Genomic DNA, 11947 nt, shown 5'->3' with positions numbered 1-11947 from the left:
AAATAAATAAATGTGTGTGTGTGTGTATGTATTAAAATTAGAGAAGTTCCCCAGGGGTCACGGTTCCTGTTTAGGTTGTCTCTATCTGTTGAGCATAGTTCACAGACACTAAAAAAAATAATTTCCTCTTGTTTTGGGCTTTTCTTCTCAGCTTCTCTTCTATTCAGATACTACTTCTTTTTTTCTTTTCTTTTTTTTTTTTAAACCATGGCTGTCTTTGTCTCAGCGAAAAGACCAAGGTGGGATATGGTGAAACATTTGCTTCTTGCCTGCCTCTACCTTCTAGCAAACTTCTGCCTAAAAGACATGGATAAAAAGAATGTCTGATATTGTGTCTGCAGTGTCAGCTAATTCCTCTACAGAGACTGGAGTTTATCACCAGGAACCCAGCCACTGCATGCCTGCCCTCTGCTTAGACACCAAGTAACTGCTATTATACCCACCTCCTCTTGCACAGTTCCAGCCCTTTAGAAAATTCCAGCTTTGAAGTCACTTATCAAGATCAGTGTGGGCTCCTGAGCCAAACAACACAATTGCAGTCTATTCAAATTTTATTGAGAAGATGGCTCAGTTTTTAATTGCACAATGACTTTGAAACTAAAGCCACTTCTAACATCTGTCCAGATCTTGAAAGCAACATCCATTTTATTAGGATTACCAGTTGCCCCACACTCCATGAAGTAAACGTGAGAGGTTATATATTCATAATAGTTTAAGTTCCAAGTTCATCTTTAAACTTGTAAATGTTATAGGTGGGCTTTTCTCTTGGCAAAAATCTTTGTGCTGGTGTGACCCCTCTGTAACAGTTGTGTGTACGTCTCTTACCAACATCAAGAGTTTAGTGTGTAAATTATAGTGTAATTAATTAAAGTGTAAAAGTAAATTATAAAAAGTCTAGTATAGCTAAGTGGAAGACTCCATATAACACATTTTAAATGGAAAATTTAAAACTTTACCCATATTCTGTAAATACATACAATTTGAACATGCTCATGTATGTGGACAAACAAAATTTGTATTTAAATCCAAGGTGTAATTGTGGAAAGTATACTTCCCAGATACCTGTTATATTTTGAAATAAGTCATATTTATTACCATCATAACTAAAGAATTATTAGTGTTGAGAATGCAAATGATGAAATGCCTGGTGTCTACGGTTCTCTGTTACCTGGTTCCCTCTTCTGTTTCTGACGGCTGCTGTGCTTGCACCTTTGCAGTGCTCATCCCCTGGCCAGAATTGAAACACCTCTTCCTTTTGTGTCAGAGCAGGGTTCCCAGAGAACACCCTCACTTTCTGGAGACTCGTGGTGCCACCACAGGTTGAGCAGGGCCCCTCATCCTGCCTTCCCCACTTCCTCCTGCTGCCTGGTAATGGGCAGGCTGGGACTTCAACTACCCTATTGCCCAACATTCTGACACTTCTAGCACTGTCATTTCCTCTGCATTTTTTCTTTGCATTTTTTTTAGAAACTCAGGGTTTGAATGACTGGGCTTAAAAACAATCACCTTCCACACACCTCTTTCTAGATACTTCCTGGAAGATTGAATTTTGAGTATGGTCTGGTGTTATTTTCTCAAACATGTTCATACTGCTCCTGACAGATTTTAGTCATGATTATTTTATGTTTGCTGCTTTTAATGGGCTTTCATCTGTGTAACAATTTTAATTTTCTCCTCTATTTCTTTATTATTTTTCTACCAGCTGTTCTAGCTGATCTCTTTTTCTTGTAGGGTCTTATTTGAACACCTGCAGCTTTTTTTGACCTCTCATTTTTATTTATTTATTTATTAGATTCTATTTATTTATTTTTAGAGAGGAAGAGAGGGAGAAAGAGAGAGAGAGAAACATCAATGTGTGGTTGCTGGGGGCCATGGCCTGCAACCCAGGCATGTGCCCTGACTGGAAATCGAACCTGCAATGCTTTGGTTTGCAGCCTGCGCTCAATCCACTGAGCTACGCCAGCTAGGGCCTACCTCTCGTTTTTTAAGGGACACAATGCTATCTCTAATTTTTAAAAATTATTATATCTCTAATTTTATTTAGATTGTGGTATTTTAGCTTTCCATTTCCTCGATTGATGAGTTTTTTGAGGTTATTCTTTGTATGGCTTTTGCTTATATTTTGTTCCTTTTTTTGCAGTTTCTATGCATATGTTTCATACTGTCTCCTGTCTGATGATCAACATATAGTTGAGTGAAACTTAATATTTGCTATAAAATATACCAAAAGGCAGACATTGGGGGTTGAAATAAAAGGGGTCAGGGGAGCAATAGGTGGGAGAAATCACAGCTTCTGTCTACATTTTCTTATACAAGTAACCATTCACTGAATCAGCTCATCCTTTTCCTGGGGCTGTCTCTTGCCTGATTTTCAGCATCGTATGTTGTTGGCTCACTCTGTTTCACCTCGCACTATCCCATGGATCGATGGTCAGGCTGTAGATAATCAAAATGATGGGCAAGAAAATTCCTCCGTTAGCAGTCTTCCTGTTACTCTGTGACTCATGTATGGGCTGTGCCCTGGTTCTGTGAGAGCACATCTCTCTTTCAAATCAAATACCCACTCGATCAGCATGTGGGGATGTGATCATTCTTAATTAATTAATTAAATGAAGCTGCATTTTGACACAGTATTTGCCAGGTACATTTCATATTTGGGGCTTTGGCATTGTGACGATTTCCTTGTTTCAGTAAAGATTAATTTCTCTTTGTTAATAGGTCCTAGTTTTTGGTGGGCACCTTTATTCTGACACCTTTCCCCATATCCTCTGACTACATTTTAAAAAACAAGGTTTCATTAACGTTTTAAAGAAAAATCAAACAGGTCAAGATGGAGAATATGATCTATGACCTCCGGGCCCTACATCCACCTGAGTGTTTTCTGTGGGCCTTACTCCCATCCCATCCCCTGCACAGCATGGGCCATCACAGAAAGGAGCTCAGCTGCCCCTCCGCCACCCCGGAGAATTGCTCCAGGCCGTGTAGTCGGACCCAGTACCTCTGCTTCATGCAGATGTTCTCCTGCCCAGCATTCAAGAACTGAGCCCAAGCGAGTGCTCATTTCTACAGAAGCTTATTGAACTCCTTTAGGATAAACAACAGAAAAGACACACATTCCCCTCAGATAGCAGCCTTGGGTAGACATATCGGTTTGTGGCTGTCAGGCAGTCCAACAGAACAAACATAAAACTGTGTATCACCAATACATTTCCAAATTTCTGGTTATTCATCTGCTGTCAAATTTCTGTATCACATAAAGAAGAAACGTGGCAAATAGAAGGACTGCCTTTCCAGCAATGGAAGGACAGAGAAGGGACCTTTAGAAGCCAGCTTTAGTCAGGGGACTTCAGACACTGCTCCTGAGAGAGAGACTCTTCAGTCAGGTAGGTATTTTGTTTCTCCATCGAATAGCCGGCTGCCACCCCCATCAGAGCTGACGTTACTAAACATCACAACCGTATAACCCTCTTACTCTGATTCTATCCGACCCTTTCATAATTTGATTCCCCATGTAGTTTGTCTATAGGGAATATATATGTTTGTTTAGCCCACTGCTATTAAAGTTTAACTTGGCAGTTAACCTCCTCTTTATAAATTAAAAATTAAAAAAATATTGATTTTGCAAGTGAGTCTGTTATGTGCTTTGCTAGCATGGTTCAGCATCCCTGAGTTAGATGGTCTCCAGAACAGAGATGAGGTGAATTTTTGGACTGTGTAAGCTTAATAGCAGCCCAGCACTGTGGGCAACACACCGAATAAATGTATCTGAAGGGGGTCAAGTCTTAAAGGCAAAACACGCTTTCCTGAAGGGGCTGTTCAGCAGAACAGGGGCTGCTTTCATTCGACTCACTTAACGGGTCTATTCCATAGACTCATTTCATGAATCCATTCTTACAGCTCAACCTTAGGGACAACCCAAGGAGCTTCTAAGCCCCAAATAATTTTAACCAATGTGACATCCCTTGAGGAGGTCAAAACGTTAAAAGATTACATGAGACTTCACCAAGGAGAAGTAATTTCTCTTATTTATCCTGAGAAGATAAATAAATGTTTGTATATGTAATATTAGTTTCACTTATATAGGTATGTGTCAAATATAAGATATCCTTGGATATTTTAAATTTAAGAAAAATTTGAAATAATTTCCTAGATTTTGTAAAAATATATTTTTTGCCCACACTGAAATAAGAAGAAAGCCTATATATTGAGCGTCTTCCACATGCAAGCACTATGAACAATGATTAATACACATCATCTTATTTAATTTTTACAACTGCATGTTAGCATGATAATGTCCCATTTTACCAATGACAAAATTGAGGCATTGAAAATGTGTTGCTTAGCCAAAGCTATACAGCTAATATACTATAGAGCCAGAATCATAACCTAGGTCTGTGCCCCCACTGGAGAAGAAAAGATGATAGCTATTCCTATGCCAATGGCTTCCAGTCAGAGACCACCAGGAACATACCTGAAGTTGAATTTTGGATTTTTTATCCTTACAGCAAGGAAGAATGCATATGATGGGTTACCATGGGGCACCTCAGTAAGAGGGTATTAGAAAGAACCTGTTATAGGAATCGGGTTTGGTTGGGTGATTTCGGGGGGGAGGGGCATCTAATGAAGTGGACAGGAGTCACAAATAATTCTATAATTCAGTATCTCAATCTTATCTACAGGACGGGCTTCTGGATAAAGCTGTAATGGCAAAGAAGATGCAGTTGTTCACATTAGCCCATGGAGGGGGATGTTTAGTATTTTGTGTATGTCTGTGTTTAGACAAACCTATGAAGTGACCTTGTTCTATCTAAGTGACCTAATCTGATCTTGGTGTTTTGAGGGATTATTTATTTTTAACAGAAGAATATAAGGCCTAGCGGTGAGCATCAAGCCAGTTTCAAACAACACTGAGTCCTTGCTCTAAGTGTCAGACCAGTTCCCGGGTGTCAGGGGCTGCTTCCTCAACTAGAACCACGATACGACAGCAGAATGGTAACAATAGATGAGCTGTGAAATTATGAAAGCACGGATCCTCTGTCTATTGGCCAAAATGGTGTTTAGGCTTTGGACAGGTGTAAATCTGCAGGTGAGGCATACATAATGTAATTTCCATAAGGTTGCTCACAGAACATGCTTTCTGAGCAAAAGATGAGAGAGGGTGAGAGGGAGAGAGAAAGAGAATACCTATTTAAATATTTAGTGCATCGGAAATAAAATACAATGCATGCTATAGAATTGTTTTGAGTTTGAACTAATCAGCTATAAAAGATATTTTAAGGAATTCTAGTACTATAAAAATTTTGAACAAAAATCGGATATTAGACTACATTAAGAAATTACAAATTCAGGTGTGCTAACAATATTAGCCAGGAAAGAATATGTCCTTATTTGAAAGATGTACTTATTGAAGTTTTTCAGGTAAAATATAAAATCTGAATTTATTTTTCAATTTCCTTCCAAAAAGGTGAAGCACATGTATGCCCAAATTAACATTTTTACAACTTAGTAAAGGCCATGTGGATGTCCAGTTTTTATTCTCTCTCCAGTTTAAATTTTTTACAATTACAAGTCAAAAAACAAACACACCCCAAGAAAAACCAGTCCAGGGAACCTGCCTCCGCTCAGACAGCACAGGCAGGGAGTGAGGACAAGATGAGAGCCTGGGCTAGCCAAAAGGTGAGCTTCTTACCCTGTGGAAAGAAATTCTATTGTAAAATATTTTATATAGGCATGCCTCTTTATAGACTATTATATGTTTGTATGCACCAAATTGTTTATATTATATTTCCTGGGCTGTTTTAAGGATTTTGAAAACCCATTTTGGCATCATCTGAGTTTTGCCTGTTATGTATTAGAGATGAGACTGGGGTGACTGTTTTAAGAGGGTGTTTATAAATAGGGTGTTTATAAACATGCCCCCAAACTCGGCATGTTTTTTGTCTGTGCATTCGAGGCAACAGCAGCCCAGGGTTCCCTCCGGTTCTCGGCCTGGATGATCACATCTGGAGCGCAGGGGGTTAGAATGCCTACAAATTGCCACCTCTTGAGGGGGAAGGGCAACTGTATATCACAATTCGTCTTGTCCAAAATGAGACAATTTCAAAGTAGCGGCTTGATCTTTGCAATGTTGGTAGCTTCAGTCTTCCTCACTGAAGATTTAATGCCGAATCCTTCCAGCTTTGACAGCAGATTTGCTGGGTATCAGTGCACAACCCTGACCATTTGGGTCGGAGAGGCAGAGAATGCTGTGGAAGAGGTGGTCCTGGAAGCGGGGTGGAGAGGGCCCCCGCAGTGAGGAGACTCAGTCGTGAAGGCTGGAAGGGAGCAGAGAAGGGAGTTTGCAATTGATGGAGCCAGGGACCATTGTTAAATTTAGGGTCAGAAAAAATCTGTTGTCTAGATGGAGAACTAAATAGAGCAAAGACAATTGTTGCTCCAACTCCAGGTTTCACTCATAAAACAACGTGAGGTAGGTCTGCAGTTACCGGGTGGAGGGAAACTTGTGTCTAATGGATCCTTCTGAACATTTACCTGTAATGGTGGGATTAAAACATGATCTGCGGAGTGCTCCTGCTGCACTGCTTCAAGCGTGCAGTGCACGGGGGGCCAATCAGACCTGGGGCACCCTCCCACTCAGGCGACACGGAAATCTGTCATAACCACCCTCTAAATTCCATTGTGGAGGGGGAAGATCTCATTCCATCTGTTTGTCACGGTGGCCCATTGGCAGCCGTGTGGATTTAAGCACTTTAAAAATGGCTTTCCCTCGACATCTCTTTCTTTGTGCATGCTTGTGTGAGCTTTCTGGACAAGCCTCAGATTCAAGTTCACCAGGCCAACGTTACCACTTCGTAATGAATGCTATTTAAGCATAGTCCCCTCACTCCTGCTTGTGACAAAGCTGACTCTTGTTTATTTTCCAAAGCACCATAATATTCACCAGAATTTTACGGTGGCCTTGCCCACTCCGCAGTGCTTGCCTTGTATGTTGATCGTGTCTGTCAGAGACCCAGGGTTCAAACGATTAGAGGTCCAGATGACATCTGGCTTCCCAGCTCCCCTGGAATCCTGGCTGCAGTGCTTATCAGTGCATTATTCATCAAAACTGATGATGCAAGGTACAACATGCTGTCTGCAGTTCAGCGTATGACTAGAGAGGAGTTGGCAGAAACGCCTGGTGTTCTGTGAGCAGCATGTAATCAATAGTCTGGGTGCTTGTTCACTTCGTGTTGATGACTATTCCCTCTGGTACATTTCTGTATATTTTTGGGTTCACTGTACTACCAGCTGTGCAATTTTTCTTCCTCTTTTCCTCCTCATATTGGCCCTGATAGAGCAGAAGGAACAACCTTTTTGTGTGGTGGGTGTCAAATCAAATAATCTAATGACCAAAAACAGGGCAGCAGGCATGGGCAAAAAGAGACAGATTTAATCATTTCCAAGGGTACTTGGTAATATAATGAAATGAGTTACATTTAAATTCAGACTTTCTGCTACTTGATTCAAATGAAACGATACCAATCCTCCCCTTTGCTCCATCCCTTGAAGTGTCTGTATGTGTGTGCTACCGTCTGAAACCCTGTTGTATCCAGCTAAAGGGAACTTAGTTCCCTCTGTTAATGACAGACATTCAACATTGTCATCGAATTGAAGAATGTGAGAGGCAACACCCCAAACCCCTCCCTCACTGATGCTATTAGAAATTGTGCAAGATGTCTCAGATCAGTACGGAAATCCATCCAGTTACATCTGAGATGAAAAGATTAATTTTCACTTGCAAATTAAGTAGTTATCCATCTTGTGCAGTTTTAAAAAATTGATTACACATTATCATTAAGAGAAAAGACATGCTTCTTTTTCAAGATGTAGAAAAAATAGATATCCAAATGGAAAAAAAGATTAGCTTTAAATGTTTGTTCTCAAATTTTATTTAACTTCTTGGCTATTACCTTAGAAGACCATTAAGATTTTAATACCCTCTGCAGGTTGGTTTGTGAGAGCTCATGCAGAGGCCCCACTGTCTCGGGCAGAAGTGGTTATTGCCTGGTAGGTGATTTGAAGGCAGGGAGGCCGTGGCCAGCATGTACCCATGTGTTGGTCCCTTGTCCACGGTTTAATAGCTGTGGACATCATTTCCATCAAGCCTGATGATAACTGCAGGCCAAAACCATGATGACTTTCATAGGTCACCTGAGTCTCCATGAATCTTTAGCATTAAAAAGAAGGAGGAGGAGGAGCAGGAGAGAAGAGGAGGAGGAGGAGGAGAAGAAGAAGAATTCTTCATTTTTTAGTTAAATAAATCTAGCTCGACTTATTTCAAGTCATCAGTGATATTATCTGAATGCAATGAAACATTCAACTGGGAAGTCCAAATTCTGGCACTTGTTTTAGCTGTAGCATATCCAACCACTCTCCACAGATTTGACATGTACCTGTGGAAAAAATGTATCTGTCCAGCTTCTGGGTCCTGCCCTCAAAGACACCTTAAAATGAGTAAATGCACAGATTTGCATGATGTGGCGCAGCAGTAGGTAGGACTGGAATAGAGGAGGCAATTTTTGGAGTACTTACTGAGGTCACAAAATTCAATTTTGGACAGTGTCATGGTTCAATCATGAGGTCTCTGTTCAAACTGCCTGGGTTCAAATCCTTCCATTTCCTAGCTCTGAGTAATATAACACCAGTGGAGTTAATTCACCTTTCAGTTCAGTTTTATTTCATGTTAAATGTGAGCACTACTGGTACTCAGGTCAGAGGATTATTGTGAGGGACAAATTGAGACATATCAGGTAAAGGACTAACAAGCACCTAGCACCTAGTAAGTGATCAATGAAAACCATGATTACCAATGACTAGTAAACTAAAACTCTGTATCATTATTTCCAGTCAATTCCCTTTAACTACAACAGCATTAGTGAGCATCCAAGGTATGCAAGGCACTTGTTCTATGTGTTGAGGGGTAGAGATATAATGAAAATATGGCTTTGACCTCCAGTTACTTAACATTGACGGGGTGGAGTTAGACATGTACATAACTAACATCGATGAAGGTACAAAATTGCCAGAACAAAGACACAAACCATATTTACAAACCATGAGGAGGGAAGAGAGAGTCTCTGATTCTTATTTGAAGTGGGGAGAAGGATGATAGGGAAAAGCCAGGTGATCATTTGAGCTAGTCTTGGAAGTATACATCAGAATATAGAAAGAGATTGGGAGTGTGACAGGTATTCCAATGGAGTGTCATAAACGGGAAGGTTTGGGGGATTTAGGGGGACAGTATTGAATGGTCTGAAGCCTGTTAAACACCTTTCTTACTTCACTGGGAGCCTTCATGACACACAAAAAAAGAGCATGAACTTTGGAGTTACCTCAATCTGTGATTGGATCTTGGTTTTGCCTCTCTCCCCTGGCTGCGTGACAAATCTTTGTCACATGTGAGCCATATAAACCTTGTATATATATATAACAGTGATGACACCAATCACATATATCCCATGGTGCTGTTGTGGAGACTGACAGGAATAACACATGTAAACCACCTGGTTTATGATAGCCACCAGTGCGTATTTCCTTCGAGGGCCAGAGGGTGGGAGATTTTTCCACCACTTTTTAGTGTAGCCTAGCTGCTAGCTGGAGTTGCCCTGTACTTTGAGGTTTAAGGGAAATTGATTCAAGCCCCAAATCCCCTTTCCATGATGTCTGTACATTGCTAGGTCAGTCTTTGCTCTGAGCCCCCAGACTTCCTCTAATTCTCCTTCATACTCTTGCATCTCTTCTAAAAAATATCCTTGCCTATCTGAGAACAACTGTATGAAGACTGGACCAGGAAGAAGGCACAGTAAATGCAAAGAGCCTGAGGTAAGAGTGTGCTTGAGTTTCTTAAAGAAGAGCAAGACAGTCCTAGGGCTGGGTAGAGAGGGAGAACCACAAGACGTGGTGACAGAAGATGTGGTCAGAACGTCAGAGCGCTAGTCAGGGGATTATGTAAAATGCCTCATAGATTGTGAGAAGGACTTCAGACTTTCTAGTGTATGAGAAGACAAGTCTTTGAAGAGTTTTAATAAAGGGGGTGAGATGATGTATCTTATGCTTAAAAAGGACCAGTCTGGCAACAAATTAGACTGAGGAAGCAAAAGAAGCAGGAGACAACGTTGGAGTCCGGTGAAATAATCCAGGTGCAAAGTGATGGTGGGTGGTCTGAGCCAGGGTGGTGACAGTGGAAGTGGTTAGAAATGCTGTATGGAGGGGTGAGATGACTCATTTACCCATTGGATATGAAGGTGAGAAAGACAGGGGTCAAGGCAAGCTCAACATTTTTGGCCAAAACAACTAGAGTACAGAGTTATCACTTACCAGGACTGCAGGAGGAGGACGTTTGGGTAGGGAAGGCTAAGAGTTCTGTTCTGGACATGTTAAGTTTGAGACATCTGTTTCTGGTTTGGGAATTCAGGGGAGAGCTTAGGGCTCCTTTTTGAAGTACATTATCCTCTACTGTGAGATAAAAACAAGTTATATATAGCTCAAAACCAATGAAAGAACATGGATTTTAATTTTGACCAATAGGAAAAAGCTTTGTTCTACATCAATTTGCCTTAAAAACCATTAAGTGCCTGGAAGCAGGGCCAGTCCATTGCCCTGTGTGGGATGTGCAGTGTGGGCACCGAGGGGCCAGTAACAATGGGCGTCACACAGAGACCCAGCCTGGGAAAGGGAAGCAGACATGAAAACTACTCCAGAACACATCCAGAGTAAACAAGCAAAACTCATCTTCCTTTATTTTGTGTTTTATATCACTAAGCAACTTGATTAAAACAAATCAGCAGGACAAAAAATGAAGTTGCTTTTCTGTGGGGAGACGAAATCAATGAGAAGAATCAAGGTTGAGTAAATGTCCTGTGGATACTCAGGGGAAGGAATACATTTTCCAGGATGAGCAGGGAGCCCTTCAGAATTAGTTGTTTTCTAAAACACAAGTTACTTTCATTTAGTGCTTTCAATGGAGACAGGGACATAGGACACATGTAGGATCAATGACCTGAGAGGGTTTCAGAACTGTTTATGGTATATATTTTTATTCATCAACATATAAACATTTTTACAAAGGAATTTCTTTATGACAGTGCTTGGGTAAGTCATTCAGAAAGAGTGTGCTTCCAGACTAAGTTTGCTGACACTGATGTAATGACCTGACTGACTGGTATAAACTGCGGCCCATGCAGCTGTTATTGGTGGATGTCAGGTTCTTGCATTGTCCAAGGAAAGGGATTTTCTAAGACCCGCATGGGAGGACGTGGCTGCATGGTCTGGTTTATTAAGTGGGTTCCACTCCTGACTTCCCAATGACCCATGTCACCATGGTGAAAGTCCAACCTTGTCTGCAGTAGGGCCAGGAGGAAGGCAACTGCCCAGAGTTTCTGCTCCATATTAAAGTGCAGTCCAGTCCAGCATCAGGCCTGCATGCATTTCTAGCTGCAGTCCACTGCTGTGCTTTGGTATTCAGGCTCTCCTGAAGGTCATGGGCCATGTGGCCTTATCAGCCACAGCCACCGCCTTATCAGCCACATGGTCATGGAGAGAACAGGTGCAGGTGCTTTGCGAGTGTGGGTCACAAATGAGAGAGAGAGGGAGTTTCTGTGTTCTCCTGGGGTCATACTCAGAAGCTTGGGTTTGGGGTGAACTAGGTGCTTTCTCAAAATGACTAACCAACTACCCAAGTTCTCATGGGCTTTGGATAGGGTCCACCTCCCACCTAGACTGACAGGCCTCTATGGTCCAGCCCCTCTCCCTGAATCCCCTAACAATCCAGTCCTGGAGGAAGGCGGGGGTGGAGGAGGGAGGAGTGTTAATCCCCTTGGCAGAGCACAGTGCAGTAATCCTCTGGAGTGTGAAGCTGCAGCTTCCTAGCTGAGCAAGCAGGCTCCTGCTTCCCAGTTTATTAAGCTCA

Source organism: Phyllostomus discolor, chromosome 9 (genome assembly GCF_004126475.2).
Source record: "Phyllostomus discolor isolate MPI-MPIP mPhyDis1 chromosome 9, mPhyDis1.pri.v3, whole genome shotgun sequence".
Classification (NCBI taxonomy): domain Eukaryota; kingdom Metazoa; phylum Chordata; class Mammalia; order Chiroptera; family Phyllostomidae; genus Phyllostomus; species Phyllostomus discolor.
This window is presented reverse-complemented; position numbering follows the sequence as displayed.